Source organism: Ambystoma mexicanum, chromosome 4q (genome assembly GCF_040938575.1).
Source record: "Ambystoma mexicanum isolate Mex_15411 chromosome 4q, UKY_AmexF1_1, whole genome shotgun sequence".
Lineage (NCBI taxonomy): Eukaryota > Metazoa > Chordata > Amphibia > Caudata > Ambystomatidae > Ambystoma > Ambystoma mexicanum.
Window position 1 is genome coordinate 1,282,637,932 of NC_090928.1, and position 20,520 is coordinate 1,282,658,451.

Genomic DNA, 20,520 nt, shown 5'->3' on the forward strand with positions numbered 1-20,520 from the left:
CGACACGAAGCAACAACAGGTTCGATCCCCGGGTCCGCGCTTAAAAACCTCTGGGTGTTTAAGCGCGTTATAAATACGCAACTAAGAAAAAAACAAAACAATCCCTGTAATAGCGCCTCGATGCCTGCGGGCTGTGTGAGCGCTTTATAAATGTTAAATAAATAAAAAATAAATAAAATAAATCAATCCATATCTAACTCAGATATTCACCATCTGTGATGTCATCAATCCAAATCTAACTCAGATGTTCACCGTCTCTGATGTCATCAATTCATATCTAACTCAGATGTTCACCATCTCTGATGTCATCAATGCATATCTAAGATTTGATTTGTGTGATACAAGTTCCATCTGAATCTTAAAAAGGACCCACAAACATATCTATTCGGAAAAATAGACAAATAAGGAACCGGTACCTCACTGCTTCTATGCTCCAAACTGAGATGGCTTAGAGACTCCTGGCTATGGAATGCTTCATAGTGGAGATCCAATCAGATCCATACAATATTCGCTGTATTTTCTCAGGGTTGTTCTTAAGATCTCTCTCAGATAATTTAATCTGCCTCAGTAAATTGCTGCATATGGCAGAAAAACTCTTCAGAAATGGGTCCCCATTCCGTTTAGTAATGACATTCAAGTCTGGGTAGAATGGGGTACCCTACAGAGGGCAAATAAGTTATACTAAAAAGACAAGGGTTTCCAATATGCCCTACTAACCAATGAACGGACCCCAAGCTCATATCTAAAGGCAGCTAATGGCACAGGACTAGAAGTCCTTAATGCCCTACACCAAAGAAATCCTTCCAATTTCCACAGGAAATCCCAAACCCACAATTGCCTGACTTCAATACCATATAAAGGTTTAGCTATGATCATACCCGTGTAGGATTTCAAAAGTGGAATTAACGAGAACTTGCCACGGTTGATACGTGAGAGCGACAGCCCTGATCATGACCCATTCTTTCATACTGCCATGTACAGATGTTTGAATTATGAAAGGTTTTATATAGTGCTTTACATTGGATTCCGCATGTTTCCAAGTGCTGTAACAATGGCCATAATTATTACCCAATGTAATGGCATTCAATTAGATCTTCGATCTAATCGGCGGCCTTCGACCTCGTCGACCAACAAGTTCTATGCCATCACCTCTCCACCAAAGCCAACCTCTCTCCTAATGCCACAGCATGGATCGCCTCCTTCCTACAGGGGAGGACCATGCAAGTTTTCTCAGACCTTGCCTCAGCATCGCCCACTATTATCCTATGCAGTGTTCCGCAAGGCTCATGCATCTCGCCCACCCTCTACAACATTTTCACTCGACCCCTATTCCTCATCCTCGACTCCCTGGGTATCTCGTACACTAACTATGCTGCTACCCAGATCCTCCCCACCCTAACAGGAGACTATGATACCGATTCAAAAACTCTTAACTACATCCACAACACAATTCAAGCAAGGATGGCAGCTGTTCAGACAAATTCAGACAAAACTGAACTCCTCGTAGTTGGCTCTAAAGAGACACTCAAGAACCTTGATTCCCAATTTACTCACTTAACAATTGACAGCATAAAAATCCAAGTTGCAAACTCAGCAAAGACACTAGTTGTCGATCTAGGCTCAAATCTAACAATGACCAGGCAAGTGAATGGCATCTCCTCAACAGCAGCCTATCATGCCAAACTGCTCACAGCAGCCAGACCCTTTCTATCGGAGGATAATTGCATTACAATTGCCAGAGCCATAACAGGGTCAAGAATTGACTACTGTAATGCTCTGTTCCTGGGCACTTCCTCCAAGAACATATCTAAACTTCAAACGATACAAAACAGCGCTCTCTGAGCAGCTACTGGAATACCCCAGAAAGAGCACATCACTGAGGCTAGAAAACAGGCACACTGGCTTCCAGTAAGAGAAGGTCGTATTTAAAGCACTTGCCATCACCCACAAGTGCATCCATCTCACTGCTCCACCTTATCTCTCCGGTAGGATGCACCTTACCAGATCTACCAGGCCTTCCAGAACCCCATACACAAACATGCTCATGACCCCCAGAGTCAAGAGAGCCAGAGCAGGTGGGGCCAGCTTCCCATACCTAGCAGCACTACACTGGAATGCCCCACCCCCACCCCTGCGAGCAGAAGTCTCTCACCTAGCATTCTGAAAAGCAGTGAAGACCATGCTCTTCAAATAATCCTAGCTTATACACTACTCTCACCTGTAGCGCACCAAAGTGCCCCAAACTGAAATAGTATGTATATGCGCTATACAAATGTAAAAATAAATAAATAAATACAAATGTGCTGTTCTCGAGAGAATGTCCGGCTGATTCGGTTCTGGTGTTGGAATTTAGGGCAGGCAGGTGGCCCCCTGTCACAGGCTGTGTGCTCTACAAGACACAGAGCTGGTTGCCACTGTAGTCTACCGTAGTAACTCTTAACCCCTTAAGTGCCAAGGACGAGGTGCATGGGGAAACCCATTAGGATCATCTTTCTTGGCAGTGAAGTCAACACCACGTGTGTAATGGGCCTGTCAGCTGCAGGCATTGGAGAGCAGGTCCTCCCGTCCACTCCTATTCACCCCCCCCCCTGCCTGTAGGGTTGATGAGACCACTGTGCAATTAGATAGCAGCCTTTGGAGAAGGTCCTGAGCATACAGAACTGGCCCAAACGTCAAGATGCCCCTACCCCCCGAACCCCATTACAGAACTGGCTGGAAGGTGCTTCTCTGAGCGCACTTGGGGCACAAATCCTCCGCAGGACTCATCCTGCAAGTCACAAGACAGGGAAATTACTAACCTGGTGTAACCCCCAAAACAATAAGACAGGGCCCAAAAAAACATGAAGGGAGAGAGCGAACGAGAGAGAGCGCTAGAGGGCAAGAGAGAGAGAGAGGGCGAGAGAAAGCCAGAGAGGGGGTGAGAGATAGAGAGATTGAGAGAAAGAGAGAGTGAGAGGGCAATAGAGAGAGGGAGGGGGTAAAAGAGAGAGATAGAGCAAGGTATAGAGAGAAGGCGAGAGAGGGGGGATGAGGGATAGAGAGATTGGGAGAAAGAGAGAGTGAGAGGGCAATAGAGAGAGAAAGGGCAAGAGTGGGAGAGCGGAAGATGGCAAGAGAGAGAGAGAAAGAGGCAGAGAGAGAGAGAGAGCGCGAGACAGAGCGCAAGGAGAGGGCAAGAGAGAGGGCAAGAGAAAGTGAGAGAGGGGGGTGAGAGATCGAGATATTGAGTGAAAGAGAGAGTGAGAAGGCAAGAAAGCGAGAGGGCGAGGGTCAGAGCGGGAGCGAGAGGGAAAGAGAAAGAAAGACGGGGCAAGAGAGAAAAGCGAGAGAGTGCAGGAGAGAGTGTGAGAGAGAGGGACGAGAGAGAGAGAGAGAGAGAGAGAGAGAGAGCATGAGAGAGATTGCCATAGAAAGGAAGAGGGAGAGAGAAATAGGGCGAGAGAGAAAGAGAGAGAGAGATGGGGAAAAAAGAGAGAGGGCAAGTGAGAGAGAAAGAGAGAGATGGGTCAGGGACGTCATTTGGGGTCACCATGGGTCTCCCTTGTGACCCCTGAGGTCTCCCTTGCTATCCCTGTGGTCTCCGTTGCTACTCCTAAAACACTTTTTTTAATTATTTTTTTTTAAATGGAACCTTCTGGACTGTGGCCAGCGCCATGTGGCTCTTTGTTTCTAGAGGGGCTGGGTTTCTTGTTCAGGCCTTTGATTTCATTGTGCCACAATTAATGCTTTGTTGTAATGTGTCTATCTTTCCTATCTCCCTGGCATGCTGTTCAGGATGTTTATTTGCATGTATGAGGTCAAGAGTGCCCAGAGTACGGGATGCCGTGAGTTTGCTGCTTTCCCTGCGCTACTCTAAATTCTTTAATGCACAGTTATGAAGCCTCCCAATGGTATGAATTTTGCCAACCTCCGAACCTTGAAAAGTAGATCCACACAGGCTTGACATGTGGCCAACTTTGCACCGGACCTGCAGATGAACTGGCCTGCTAGTAAATCTCAGTTACCAGTTTAATGGTATCCACTACAGAGTGTAATTTGTTTTCTGACTTTAAGGCCATTCAGACGTGTAATTGCTAATTTTTCCATAGCCGGTCAGATAGTTCTAGTCAGTAGGATAGCTCAGTGGGTCGAGAGCTTGCTGCTATGATGTGTGTGTGATCTGCAGGTTCGAATCCCGGCAAGGCCAACTTAGCCTTCATCCTTCTTATGTTGATAAATGAGTACCAACACAGTGTGGGTGATATTGTATTCATGTGCTCTATGTAAGGCGTAAGTCCTATATAATAACACATCATTTTCATTTGGCCTTGGATGCCTGCTTGCATTCACAGTAATTTCGTAACATCGGCCTATACACTCTGATATTAATGAAACATATGGTAATCCATTCTTGTATGAAATGTATATCAAATTAAAGTGATATTGTGTACTTAGGAACAATGCTATGTGATGCCACTTCCTGTTTTGTGAAAGGGTGAAAGGTCATGTTCCATCACTTCCTCTGATGTCAGTTTGGGATGGGGTCAACTTACATCACTTTCTATGATAGGGATAGAGAGAGCAAGAGAGACAGAGGGTGAGAGAGAGAGAGAGAGAAACAGAAGACAAGAGTGAGGAAGAGAGAGACAGACAGAGTTACAGAGAGGGAAAGTGAGTGAGAGAGGAAAAGAGAGAGAGGGCAAGAGAGAGAGGGCAAGTGACTGAGAAAGAGAGGGCAAGAGAGAGAGAAAAAGTGGGGGCAAGAGAGTGAGAGAGAATGAGAGATGGGGGACAAAAGAGAGAGAGTGAGAGACAGTGAGGGAGAGTGAGGGAGGGAAACAGAGGGCAAGAGTGAGGGGGCGAGAGAGGGAGAGAGTTAGAGGGCAAGAGAAAGAGGGCAAGAGACTGAGAATGAGAGGGCATTTGAGAGAAAGAGGGCAACAGAGAGTGAGAGAGAGACAGTGAGAGGGAGAGAGAGAGAGAAACTAGGGAGTAAGACACAGCAAGATAAATCAGCACTGGTGAGAAATATTGGGAGTTAGACACACAGCAACACAAAGCAGCACTGGTGTGGAATCTAGGGAATAAGACACAGCAACACAAAGCAGCACTGGTGTGAAATCTAGGGTATAAGACACACAGCAAGACAAAGCAGCACTTGTGTGAAATCTGGGGAGTAAGACACAACAAGACAAAGAAGCACTGGTGTGAAATCTAGGGAGTAAGACACAGCAAGACAAAGCAGCACTGGTGTGAAATCTAGGGAGTAAGACACAGCAAGATAAATCAGCACTGGTGTGAAATCTTGGGAGTAAGACACAGCAAGATAAAGCAGCACTGGCGTGAAATCTAGGGAGTAAGACACAGCAAGAGAAAGCAGCACTGGTGTTCAGTATAGGGAGTAAGACAAAACAGCACTGGTGTGAAATCTAGGGAGTAAGACACAACAACACAAAGCAGCACTGGTGTGAAATCTAGGGAGTAAGACACAGCAACACAAAGCAGCACTGGTGTGAAATCTAGGGAGTAAGACACAGCAAGATAAAGCAGCACTGGTGTGAAATCTTGGGAGTAAGACACAGCAAGATAAAGCAGCACTGGTGTGAAATCTTGGGAGTAAGACACATAGCAAGACAAAGCAGCACTGGCATGAAATCTAGGGAATAAGACACAGCCAGACAAAGCAGCACTGGCGTGAAATCTAGGGAGTAAGACACAGCAACACAAAGCAGCACTGGTGTGAAATCTAGGGAGTAAGACACAGCAACACAAAGCAGCACTGGCGTGAAATCAAGGGAGTAAGACACAGCAAGACAAAGCAGCACTGGTGTGAAATCTAGGGAGTAAGACACAGCAAGACAAAGCAGCACTGGTGTGAAATCTAGGGAGTAAGACACAGCAAGATAAAGCAGCACTGGCGTGAAATCTAGGGAGTAAGAAACAGCAAGACAAAGCAGCACTGGCGTGAGGTCTAGGGAATAAGACACAGCAACACAAAGCAGCACTGGTGTGAAATCTAAGGAGTAAGACACAGCAAGATAAAGCAGCACTGGTGTGAAATCTTGGGAGTAAGACACAGCAAGATAAAGCAGCACTGGTGTGAAATCTTGGGAGTAAGACACATAGCAAGACAAAGCAGCACTGGCATGAAATCTAGGGAATAAGACACAGCCAGACAAAGCAGCACTGGTGTGAAATCTAGGGAGTAAGACACAGCAACACAAAGCAGCACTGGTGTGAAATCTAGGGAGTAAGACACAGCAACACAAAGCAGCACTGGCGTGAAATCTAGGGAGTAAAACACAGCAACACAAAGCAGCACTGGTGTGAAATCTTGGGAGTAGGACACAGCAACACAAAGCAGCACTGGCGTGAAATCTAGGGAGTAAGACACAGCAACACAAAGCAGCACTGGTGTGAAATGTAGGGAGAAAGACACAGCAACACAAAGCAGCACTGGTGTGAAATCTAGGGAGAAAGACACAGCAAGATAAAGCAGCACTGGTGTGAAATCTAGGGAGTAAGACACAGCAAGATAAAGCAGCATTGGTGTGAAATCTTGGGAGTAAGACACAGCAAGACAAAGCAGCACTGGCGTGAAATCTAGGGAGAAAGACACAGCAAGATAAAGCAGCACTGGTGTGAAATCTAGGGAGTAAGACACAGCAAGATAAAGCAGCATTGGTGTGAAATCTTGGGAGTAAGACACATAGCAAGACAAAGCAGCACTGGCGTGAGGTCTAGGGAATAAGACACAGCAACACAAAGCAGCACTGGTGTGAAATCTAGGGAGTAAGACACAGCAAGATAAATCAGCACTGGTGTGAAATCTAGGGAGAAAGACACAGCAAGATAAAGCAGCATTGGTGTGAAATCTAGGGAGAAAGACACAGCAAGATAAAGCAGCACTGGTGTGAAATCTAGGGAGTAAGACACAGCAAGATAAAGCAGCATTGGTGTGAAATCTTGGGAGTAAGACACATAGCAAGACAAAGCAGCACTGGTGTGAAATCTAGGGAGTAAGACACAGCAAGATAAAGCAGCATTGGTGTGAAATCTAGGGAGAAAGACACAGCAAGATAAAGCAGCACTGGTGTGAAATCTAGGGAGTAAGACACAGCAAGATAAAGCAGCATTGGTGTGAAATCTTGGGAGTAAGACACATAGCAAGACAAAGCAGCACTGGTGTGAAATCTAGGGAGTAAGACACAGCAAGACAAAGCAGCACTGGCGTGAAATCTAGGGAGAAAGACACAGCAAGATAAAGCAGCACTGGTGTGAAATCTAGGGAGTAAGACACAGCAAGATAAAGCAGCATTGGTGTGAAATCTTGGGAGTAAGACACATAGAAAGACAAAGCAGCACTGGCATGAAATCTAGGGAATAAGACACAGCCAGACAAAGCAGCACTGGTGTGAAATCTAGGGAGTAAGACACAGCAAGACAAAGCAGCGCTGGTGTGAAATCTAGGACGGCGCTGCCAGGAAGTAGATTTAGAGAAAAACAATGTGAAAAGGAAAGACAGTGCTCCTCTGAAAGACCCAAGAAGACCCTGGAAACTGGGGCAAATGGAAAGGGGGCAAGTAGCATCAGAGCAGACAGGGCATGGGCACCTGGGGATGCCAGGCAAACATCTTGATGGTCAGATCAGATAGACACCTTTCGGAGGTCGGATTGGTTATTCCAGGATAGAGTAGGGGTCGAGTATTAGGTGCGTGGTGATAATACCGAGGTCCTGACAGCATCTTCCCAGGCGCCTCTCTCTTCGTCCTGTCTGCTTCGGCCCTTCTGTACTCGCAATAGTGAGTGGCATACCCTTGTTGCAGTGCCCCCCCCCTTCTTGACCCGTCTTTCCCACTATCAGGGCCTTCCTTCTCTTCCACCTGTGCTCCCACTTTTCCCCTCCACTTCCCCCTGTGCTCCCACTCTTCCCCTCCTCGTCCCCCTGTGTGGCCATTTATCTCCTCCGATTCCCTGTGTACTCCCACTTTTCCCCGCTGCTATACCCTGTGCGCCTCTCTTCCCCTCCGCTTCCGCCTTTGCACCCACTCTTCCCCTCCACTTCCCCCTGTGCACCCACTCTTCCCATCCGCTTTCCACAGTGTGCCCACTCTTCCCATCTGCTTCCCCCTGTGCACCCACTCTTTCACTGCTTCCCCCTGTGCTCCTACTTTTCCCCTCCTCTTCCCCCTGTGCTCCACTCTTCCCCTCCTCGTCCCCCTGCACGTCCATTCTTCTCCGCTTCCCTGTGTACTCCCACTATTCCCCTCTGCTATCCCCTGTGTACTCATGCTTCCCCTCTGCTTCCCCCTGTGCTCCTACTTTTCCCCTCCTCTTCCCCCTGTGCTCCCACTCTTCCCCTCCTCGTCCCCCTGCATGTCCATTCTTCTCCTCCGCTTCCCTGTGTACTCCCACTATTCCCCTCTTCTATCCCCTGTGTACTCACGCTTCCCCTCTGCTTCCCCCTGTGCACCCACTCGTCCCCACCGCTTCCACCTGTGCTCCCACTTTTCCCCTCTACTTCCCCCTGTGGCCACTCTTCCCCTCTGCTTCCCACTATGTGCCCACTCTTTCCCTTTGCTTCCCCCTGTGCGCCTGCTCTTAGCCGCTGCTTCCCACTGTGAGCCCACTCTTCCCCTCCACTTTCCCCAGTGGGCCCACTCTTATGTAGAGGAGCAGGAAGACGCATATACCCTAGCTCCCCCCTCACCGCTGTCATACGGGACCAGCAGGAAAAGAACTGCATGTGGGACCCCCTGTGTTGTCCCTATACCGCATCAAGTGTATGAGAGATGCTATGCACTCAGACAACCGTACCAAATGTCCCCTCACGTAGAGAGAGTGGATGGATGTCTGCACGCACCATTAGACATCATGGAGCGCTGAGTGACAACTGAAAAGAGCACAGTGATGTCACGAAGAAGATATACAAGGATGTACTGAAATGATATGAAAATACTCAAGAATGACGATGTAGCAGAAGCTATAAGAAAAACATGTATGAAATGATTGAGTAATCATTTATGCAGAAAGAAGATAAAGTAACTTGTGGATCAATAAGTGTAAATACGCAGCAGCGCGAGGTAGATGAGCCATATAGAAGCTTGCTATGGAGGAATATATAATGTGGCAAGGGCAGCTGGAATTGGAAAATGGACGCCGTCTCATGCAAAGATTCATTCTATCTGCCTCAGAAACAGATCAGGGTGGAAGAGTCAGGAGACGCTGGAAAACAACTTTGTGTGGAAGCAAGAGGAGTCTCTGTTTGCCTGGGAACAAGGATGCTATTTCAAGAAATAGCTGCAAAACACAAAGGGAGGCAGATGGATAACATCATGAGTGTGAGACATATTTCTCTTAGAATAATGAGGATGAAAACATGTGCAAGAGCCAAGTATTGGACAATTAACAGTGAATAAATCTCATACAAGGTGGAGTGAGCAAGTCTCTAGAGCCAGAAGGAGCAATAACACCCCGCATCATGGAACCAAAAAGAAGTAAATAGGAGGTTGAAAAGGACGCATTTTTATTCTCCTCACACGTGATGCAGAAGGTGAAAACAAGGGCGATTCATTAAGCTGCGGTTGAAAATAAATGAGGTGCTTGTACTCCCTTAAATGTCCTAGAGCAGAGAGCAATGGCAAGGTCAACTACAGAAGAGAAACATTGGCTTATGGTCAGACTGATGAGAGATGATGGACTAAATGGAAGAGTGGGGAGTAATCTGACGTGACTCAAGCACCTGGGTTTTGATTTCCTTATGTGCTGCTAACGAGCCGAAAGTCCAAGGTTGGGTGGAAATGCCAACCAATCAGAGGGTCTATGGGGCAATCTGCTATACAATGTTGCATAGACCAATCCACTGCCATTGTGTCCACTACAATCAGTGTTATCTGTAAAACACACCTGGAACTACCACTATATACATATTTGAGACTGCCAATGAAGTACCAACCTGTATACTTTCATTAAGTAGATATGTTCCCCTAACCAATATGCATATCGAGGTATAAGAACTCTGTGTAATCAAGTCTGTGTGTGTGTGTGTGTCTGTGAAAATATAAGATTACTGGTGCTATTTTACCCTAATTGTTGCTGCTACTTTGCTGCCAGTATACTTTTATGATGCACTTTTGTTGTGTGTTCTTTTAAATTGTATGTGAACTGAAGACACCACTAAGCTCCCAGTCCTCATTCTGTGGTGCCCGATCGGCAGCTCCTCTCCTTTCATTGGGGCGTGCATGGTATTTATGTGCCGCATTAGTCGCCCGCGCGGCCGACGGGCGCAGCAGACACGCCGTCAGTGCCCCAAAGGCACGCTTAAGGTAAGCCCATCTGTGCCCGTCCGTGCAAGGGAAGGGCAAAGCGTACAGGCTGATATTATCTGCTCTGGTACATATATTCCCTTGGAACGCAATGTATTGATATCATTAGCTCCAGGGGAGGCGAAATGGCCACATGGTTTTGCTAAATCTCCTTCACTGGCTAAATCTCCCACATTGGCTACCTTCAGGGACGTCAATTGGGGGTCGCCAGAGGTCGCAAGAGCGACCTCTGCCTTTTTCCCAGCGACCTCTGGCATAATTCTGCGACCTCTGGCCTGGCCTGGAGCTTGCATTTTTTTACAAATAGTTGGCTAAAAACTATTTATAAAAAAAATGAGCAAGCTCCTGATGCCACCGACCCCAGGCCTGGCCAGAGGAAGCAGAGAGCCGTGCGGAAGGCCCGGATGAGGTTTGGTTGCTAAGCAACCAGCTCGTGTAGTAGAACTGAAGGCACTGGTGCGGCGCGCCAGTGCCTTCAGCTCTATTACTCGAGCTATGGTTGCTTAGCAACCAAACCTCGTCCGGGCCGAGGCAGGGAAGCAGAGCAGAAGAGCAGAGCGATGAGTGCAGCAGCAGGCCAGCCAGCCATCCACACTAAATACTGTGCGGCTTGCGCAGGCAACGTAGGATAGTGCGGCAGGAATGGTGCAGGTAAGGTTTAAACTATACCTGTCATCTCTTGAATCACGCCATGTGATGTAATTGGCAAGTGATTGGAGTTCTTTCAACCCACTCTAAACACACGCCCACACAGGCACACCCAGTATTAAGAGTGCAGGCAGCACGTGTTGCTCAGGAGTCCAGTCAGTGAGGGTCACAGCGACCTGCCAGTCTTGCGGCCCCAAGGACTGTACCCCAAAATAACAGGGGGACACCCAAACACACAACCACACAGGCAGGCAAGCATTCTAGAGTCTGCAGGTTGCCTGTTGTGTTACGTGCGTGAGGGACTTTGCATAGCGCCTCTCTCGAACTACTGACTCTTGACTCTTCCAGAAGACCAAAATGTTTCACTTTCTTGTACAGCGCTTATTGTGTGGCGTGAGCTCATTTCTAAGCGCTTCAAATGTTTGCGGATTGTGGGACTGGGACGGGAAAGTAATGCAATTTGCCGAGGATAATAGCCATGGGTGAGTGAGAAGTACAACCCAATGTCTTCGTGTTCCAATGTAGACCGCGTGAGTTGATTACCTCTAGGCACTTGTATGAGGTGTACAGCATCAGAGCAGCATCGGGCCACCAGGGCTCGACAGCCATTCTCATCGCCTTTTCCAAACGATAGTAAAATATTATTGATATGACACGAAACTCTCCCCCACATCCCACCAAGCGAGATACAGCACCACACGCGAGAATGATATCCTTTCTAATTTAAGAGCTGCCCTTTTAGTATGAAAATACCACTTCTTGTCCAAAATACCCCCAGCTCTTTAATTGGCCGCAGAGTAGTTCAAGCACAGACAGGCCATTCATTGACTTTGCAGAATGTGCAATTTAAGACGTTACAGTCCCTAAAAACTATTACACTCCACCACACACATGCTCCTTCTACCAAGAAGCGCCACAAAGCGTTCAGTTCGTGGAGTCGAACTATATCAGATAATTAATTTGTACATTCATGCATCTGCCCATCAGCCTACGAATACATGAAAATTGTAAATTTACATACATGTAAATGAAAATTGAAGAACACCGGAATGGGTAGTTATTATCATAAAGAAAAGTAAACTGTTTTGAGGACCAAATCATACAACACGGTCCCTGATGAGGAAGGAGTGAAGCTTCCTAGGGGGCTTACCTCTCGAGGGGGCGGCCTGGAGCACTTTTTCTCTCCTCAGTGCGCTATGCGGCCCTGATGAAATGAGCAACTGTGGAACATGCAGTTAATATCTCACCAGGAACCCACGTGCCGGCCTTTTCTTTTACTCAGTGCTTAGTGATGCAGCTTGCTAGCACTGTACATGACAGGTATTACAGTTATACAGTTTAATTGGTTTCACAATATCAATGCCACAAGGATAAAGTATGAAGCAGCCACCCTCGCCTGGACTTGGACATCTGACCGGGATTTCAGCAGCATTTGCTCACACCCACTGAGCTATGTGGCACATGCTTTTTTGTTAATTTGATGTCTTTTTATTGTTTATGCTATTGGTCGTGTTTGCTTCTCCTGCCTGCACAATGGCTCCCTTTAGAGTGCTTGGGGTGGGGAGGGGTACCATGGCATGTGGGGGGTAGTTCCAAGCGGGAGTGGGTCGCACAGGACCTGTGAAAGGGATCATATACCGGGAACAGTAAGCAGTAAATCGGCACTGATACCTGCATGGGGCGGGTCTTTATCGCCTGCAGCTTGACCGGGCTTGACCAAGGCTAACACGGGTAGGGTGGAGCTCACCCGCTCTTCACGGGTAGGCTGGAGCTCACCCGCTCTTCACGGGTAGGCTGGAGCTCACCCGCCCCTGCCAGTGGAGTCGCAGAGCTTATTTCTTTGCACCCTATTCACTTGCCTCCTAAACTGACGGGAAGGAGCAGGCTGTGTAGTCCAGGGGATGTATGCAGTGTGGTGTTGCCCCTGGCTGCCTGTGCCATGGTAGGTGGGTGGTCCACTCACTCTTTTAGGAATGTAAGACTCCTTCCATTGGCGCTGGGGAACTGGGTCGCACGCAGAGTGGTGCTGGCTTCCACTGGCAGCCAGTGTAGAGGTTTTAGGGCAGGGGTTTGAGCCCCACCATTAGTTTTACCACTTGCTTCATAGTAAAGGGCAGCCTATTGTAGCTCCATATTTTAGGCAGATTTCTTTCATAGCAAGCAATTTCAGAAGCACCCTAACCTGATGTTTACTTGTCGCTGTAGGTTAAGTGACTGGACTCTGGGTCAACTCAGCCTCTCATCCTGCTTCTGTTGATAAATGAGTACCAACACAGGTTGTGTCATATTGTATAGTTAGTTGTTCTAAATGAAGTGCTTAAGTGCTATATATTAAAACATCATTATCGTTTGGCCTTGCACGTCTGCTTGCATTCACAGTGATTTGGTGATATGGGCCGATACGCACTGATATTAATGATACATATGGTGATCCATTCTTGTATGAAATGTACATCAATTTACAGGGTTATCTTGACCATATTATTCGCAGTGTACATAGAAACAATGCTATCTGATGCCACTTCCTGTGATGGCACGCAGGGGTGTGGGCAAATGACATCACTTCCTGACATTGTGATGTCACTTCCGCGACCCCTGGCATTTTGGTGAAATGTAGTATTACCTGGCTACCTTAGTGGAAGTTCAATGTGGACTTCTTAATACCCGCTCTCTGGTGGCACATGCCCGCGATTGTCACGATCTGGTGACTAACTCGCGACTGGATCTCCTGTTTTTAACAGAGACCCGGATGAGGGAGACTTCGGGTCCTACTATTGTACAGGTCCTACCCCTAACTATGATCTGTTCATGTTGATCGTGTCTCCGCTCATCCAGGTGGGGGCTGGCTATTATTCACAATGCCACTGTTAAAATAGGGTGCCCTGTGCCTGTAGGCTCTCCTATAGATGGAGTGTTTCTTGGCCCGGATTTTTCTTTCACCCACTTCCACGCATACTGTCTTAGTGATGAACCGCCCTCCTGGAGCGGTTGCTGCGTTTTGTATCTGAGCTACAGATTAAGCACCCCAATCTGTGGGTTGTTGGTGATTTTAACCTTCCTGTTAATTCAACTTTCACAGGCCGGGTCACCAATGATCTCTCGCGTATGACTGGCCTTGACCTGCCGCACCTGATTCTTGAACCTACCCATCAGTTAGGTAATATTTTGGATTTCATCTGTTGTCCTAAGTCTCTTATTTCTGTCCCTTTTTTTTGCCCTCTTCTATGGTCGAATAATTTCCTGATATCTTTCTTTATTTTCCACTCGGACCCTTTTCTGCCACCGACTAAATGTGCAACTTTCAAATGCTGTTGGCGTCAAGTGACTAATGATCCACTGTGCATGGCTGCAGGACATGCCCAGGGGGTAGATGGGGAGTACAGGCCATGTCTAGTGGCCACACTAAGAATCTAGGATGTGCCCGACAATGCTCGAAATGCACTCACCACTCTGCAAGACTGCAGGACATGTCTAGTGGCACACTAGGAATCTAGGAGGTGGCCAGCCATGTTCTTTGCACACTCACCACTCTGCAAGGCTGCAGGACATGTCTAGTGGCCACACTGGGGATCTAGGAGGTGCCCAGCCATTCTCCATGCACACAAATCACTATGCATGGATGCAGGCCATGACTAGTGGCCACACTGGGGATCTAGGAGATGGCCAGCCATGCTCCTTGCACACTCACCACTCTGCAAGGCTGCAGGACATGTCTGGTGGCCACACTAGAAATCTAGGAGGTGCCCAGCCATTCTCCATGCACACACATCACAATGCATGGATGCAGGCCATGTCTAGTGGCCACACTGGGGATCTAGGAGGTGCCCAGCCATTCTCCATGCAAAAACATCACTATGCATGGGTGCAGGCCATGTCTAGTGGCCACACTAGGGATCTAGGTGGTGCCTGGCCATGCTCCTTACACACTAACCACTGTGCATGGCTGCAGGATGTGCCCAGTGGGTACATTGGGTGTCTAGGAGGTGACTGTGCCATGCTCCTTACACACTTACCACTGTGCATGGCTGCAGGATGTGCCCAGTGGGTACATTGGGTGTCTAGGAGGTGACTGTGCCATGCTCCATGCACACTAACCACTGTGCATGGCTGCAGGATGTGCCCAGTGGGTACATTGGGTGTCTAGGAGGGGACTGTGTCATGCTCCATGCACACAAATCACTGTGCATTGATGCAAGCCATGTCTAGTGGGTACATTGGGTGTCTAGGAGGTGGTTGTGCCATACTCCATGCACACTAACCATTGTGCATGGCTGCAGGATGTGCCCAGTGGGTACATTGGGTGTCTAGAAGGTGCCTGGGCCATGCTCCATGCACACACATCACTGTGCATGGATGCAGGACATTCCCAGAGGGTACATTGAGTTTCTAGGAGATGACTGTGCCATGCTCCTTACACACTAACCACTGTCCATGGCTGCAGGACATGCCCAGTGGGTACATTGGGTGTCTAGGAGGTGGCTGTACATTACTCCATGCACACTAACCACTGTGCATGGTTACAGGCTGTGCCCAGTGGGTACATTGGGTGTCTAGGAGGTGACTGTGCCATGCTCCATGCACACTAACCACTGTGAATGGCTGTAGGCTGTGCCCAGTGGGTACACTGGGGTTGTAGGAGGTGCTTGAGCCATGCTCCATGCACACACATCACTTTGCATGGATGCAAGCAATGTCTAGTGGCCACACTGAGGATCTAGGAGGTGCCCAGCCATGTTTCATGCTCACTCACCACCGTGCATGTATGCAGGCCATGTCTAGTGGCCACACTAGGGATCTAGGAGGTGCATAGCCACGCTCCATGCACAGTAACCACTGTGCATGGCTGCAGGACATGCCCAGTGCGTACACTAGAGATCTAGGAGGTGCCGGGCAATATTCCATGTGCACTCACCACTGTTCATGGATGGAGGACATGCCCAGTGTGTACATTGAGTGCCTAGGAGGTGACTGTGCCATGCTCCATGCACAATAACCACAGTGCATGGCTGCAGGACATGCCCAATGGGTACATTGGGCGTCTAGGAGGTTACTGTGCCATGCTCCATGCGCACAAATCACTGTGCATTGATGCAGGCCATGTCTAGTGGGTACATTCGGTGTCTATGAGGTGGCTGTGCCATGCTCCATTCACGCTAACCACTGTGCATGGCTGCATGATGTGCCCAGTGGGTACAATGGGTGTCTAGGAGGTGACTGTGCCAAGCTCCATGCACACTAACCACTGTGCATGGCTGCAGGATGTGCCCAGTGGGTACATTGAGTGTCTAGAATTTGACTGTACCATGCTCCATGCACACTAACCACTGTGCATGGCTGCAGGATGTGCCCAGTGGGTACTTTGGGAGTCTAGGAGGTGGTTGTGCCATGCTCCATGCACACTAACCACTGTGCATGGCAGCAGGATGTGCTCAGTCGGTACATTGGGTGTCTCGGAGGTGACTGTGCCATGCTCCATGCACACTAACCACTGTGCATGATTGCATGATGTGCCCAGTGGGTACTTTGGGTGTCTAGGAGGTGACTGTGCTATTCTTCATGCACATTAACCACTGTCCATGGCTGCAGGATGTGCCCAGTGGGTACATTGGGTGTCTATGAGGTGTCTGTGCCATGCTCCATGAACACTAACCACTGTGCATGGCTGCAGGATGTGGCCAGTGGGTACATTGGGTGTCTAGAAGGTGACTGTGCCATGCTCCATGCACACAAATCGCTGTGCATTTGTGCAAGCCATGTCTAGTGGGTACATTGGGTGTCTAGGAGGTGGCTGTGCCATGCTCCATTCACATTAACCACTGTGCATGGCAGCAGGATGTGCCCAGTGGGCACATTGGGTGTCTAGGAGGTAGGTGCCTGGGCCATGTTCCATGCACACTGACCACTGTGCATGGCTGCAGGATGTGCCCAGTGGGTACATTGGGTGTCTAGGAGGTGGCTGTGCCATGCTCCATTCACATTAACCACTGTGCATGGCTGCAGGATGTGCCCAGTGGGCACATTGTGTGTCTAGGAGGTAGGTGCCTGGGCCATACTCCATGCCCACAAATCACTGTGCATGGATGCAGGATGTGCTCAGTGGGTTCAATGGGTGTCTAGAAGGTGACTGTGCCATGCTCCATGCACATAAATCACTGTGCATGGCTGCAGGCCATGTCTAATGGCTAAACTAGGGATCTCGGAGGTGCCTGGCCATGTTCCATGTGCACTCAACACTGTGCATGGATACAGGACATGCCCAGTGGGTACTCTGAGTTTCTAGGAGGTGACTGTGCCATGCTCCTTACACACTAACCACTGTGCATGGTTACAGGCTGTGCCCAGTGGGTACATTGGGTGTCTAGGGGGGGGGGGGCTGTGCCATGCTCCTTGTACGCTAACCACTTTGCATGGCTGCAAGACCTGCCCAGTGGGTCCATTGGGAGTCTAGGAGGTGTTTGTGCCAAGCTCCATGCACACTAACCACTGTGCATGGCAGCAGGATGTGCTCAGTCGGTACATTGGGTGTCTAGGAGGTGACTGTGCCATGCTCCATGCACACAAATCACTGTGCATGGATGCAGGCCATGTCTAGTGGCCACACTAGGGATATAGGAGGTGCAGCCATGCACAGTAACCACTGTGCATGGCTGCAGGACATGCCCAGTGCGTACATTAGAGATCTAGGAGGTGCCGGGCCATGCTCCATGTGCACTCACCACTGTTCATGGATGGAGGACATGCCCAGTGTGTACATTGAGTGTCTAGGAGGTGACTGTGCCATGCACCATGCACAATAACCACAGTTCATGGCTGCAGGACATGCCCAATGGGTACATTGGGTGTCTAGGAGGTTACTGTGCCATGCTCCATGCACACAAACCACTGTGCATTGATGCAGGCCATGTCTAGTGGGTACATTCGTTGTCTATGAGGTGGCTGTGCCCTGCTCCATTCACGCTAACCACTGTGCATGGCTGCATGATGTGCCCAGTGGGTACAATGGGTGTCTAGGAGGTGACTGTGCCATGCTCCATGCACACTAACCACTGTGCATGGCTGCAGGATGTGCCCAGTGGGTACATTGAGTGTCTAGAATTTGACTCTACCATGCTCCATGCACACTAACCACTATGCATGGGTGCAGGATGTGCCCAGTGGGTACATTGCGTGTCTAGGAGGTGACTGTGCCATGCTCCATGAACACTAACCACTGTGCATGGCTGCAGGATGTGCCCAGTGGGCACATTGGGTGTCTAGAAGGTGACTGTGCCATGCTCCATGCACACAAATCACTGTGCATTTGTGCAAGCCATGTCTAGTGGGTACATTGGGTGGCTAGGAGGTGGCTGTGTCATGCTCCATTCACATTAACCACTGTGCATGGCTGCAGGATGTGCCCAGTGGGCACATTGGGTGTCTAGGAGGTAGGTGCCTGGGCCATGCTCCATGCACACTGACCACTGTGCATGGCTGCAGGATGTGCCAGTGGGTACATTGGGTGTCTAGGAGGTGGCTGTGCCATGCTCCATTCACATTAACCACTGTGCATGGCTGCAGGATGTGCCCAGTGGGCACATTGTGTGTCTAGGAGGTAGGTGCCTGGGCCATACTCCATGCCCACAAATCACTGTGCATGGATGCAGGATGTGCCCAGTGGGTTCATTGGGTGTCTAGAAGGTGACTGTGCCATGCTCCATGCACACAAATCACTGTGCATGGCTGCAGACCATGTCTTGTGGCTACACTAGGGATCTCGGAGGTGCCTGGCCATGTTCCATGTGCACTCAACACTGTGCATGGATACAGGACATGCTCAGTGGGTACATTGAGTTTCTAGGAGGTGACCGTGCCATGCTCCATGCAAACTAACCACTGTGCATGGTTGCAGGATATGCCCAGTGGGTACATTGGGTGTCAAGGAGGTGACCGTGCCATGCTCCATGCACACTAACCACTGTGCATGGCTGCAGGATGTGCCCAGTGGGTACATTACTCCATGCACACTAACCACTGTGCATGGTTACAGGCTGTGCCCAGTATGTACATTGGGTGTCAAGGGGGAGGGGGGGGCAGTGCCATGCTCCTTGTACACTAACCACTTTGCATGGCTGAAGGACCTGCCCAGTGGCTACATTGGGAGTCTAGGAGGTGGTTGTGCCATGCTCCATGCACACTAACCACTGTGAATGGCTGCAGGCTGTGCCCAGTGGGTATACTGGGGTTTTAGGAGGTGCTTGAGCCATGCTCCATGCACACAAATCACTGTGCATGGATGCAAGCCATGTCTAGTGGCCACACTGAGGATCTAGGAGGAGCCCAGCCATGCTCCATGCTCACCCACCACCGTGCATGTATGCAGGCCATGTCTAGTGGCCACACTAGGGATCTAGGAGGTGCAGCCATGCACAATAACCACTGTGCATGGCTGCAGGACATGCCCAGTGCGTACACTAGAGATCTAGGAGGTGCCGGGCCATGCTCCATGTGCACTCACCACTGTTCATGGATGGAGGACATGCCCAGTGTGTACACTGAGTGTCTAGGAGGTGACTGTGCCATGCACAATAACCACAGTGCATGGCTGCAGGACATGCCCAATGGGTACATTGGGTGTCTAGGAGGTTACTGTGCCATGCTCCATGCACACAAATCACATGTGCATTGATGCAGGCCATGTCTAGTGGGTGCATTCGGTGTCTATGAGGTGGCTGTGCCATGCTCCATTCACACTAACCACTGTGCATGGCTGCATGATGTGCCCAGTGGGTACAATGGGTGTCTAGGAGGTGACTGTGCCATGCTCCATGCACACTAACCACTGTGCATGGCTGCAGGATTTGCCCAGTGGGTACATTGGGTGTCTAGGAGGTGACTGTGCCATGCTCCATGCACACTAACCACTGTGCATGGCTGCATGATGTGCCCAGTGGGTACATTGGGTGTCTAGGGGGTGACTGTGCTATTCTCCATGCACACTAACCACTGTGCATGGCTGCAGAATGTGCCCAGGGGGTACATTGGGTGTCTAGGGGGTGACTGTGCCATGCTCCATGAACACTAACCACTGTGCATGGCTGCAGGATGTGCCCAGTGGGTACATTGGGTGTCTAGAAGGTGACTGTGCCATCCTCCATGCACACAAATCACTGTGCATTTGTGCAAGCCATGTCTAGTGGGTACATTGGGTGGCTAGGAGGTGGCTGTGCCATGCTCCATTCAAACTAACCACTGTGCATGGCTGCATGATGTGCCCAGTGGGTACAATGGGTGTCTAGGAGGTGGCTGTGCCATGCGCCATGCACACTAACCACTGTGCATGGCTGCAGAATGTGTCCAGTGGATACATTGGGTGTCTAGGAGGTGACTGTGCCATGCTACATGCACACTAACCACTGTGCATGGCTGCAGGATGTGTCCAGTGGGTACATTGGGTATCCACGAGGTGACTGTGCCATGCTACATGCACACTGCCCACTGTGCATGGCTGCAGGATGTGTCCAGTGGGTACATTGGGTGTCCACGAGGTGACTGTGCCATGCTACATGCACACTGCCCACTGTGCATGGCT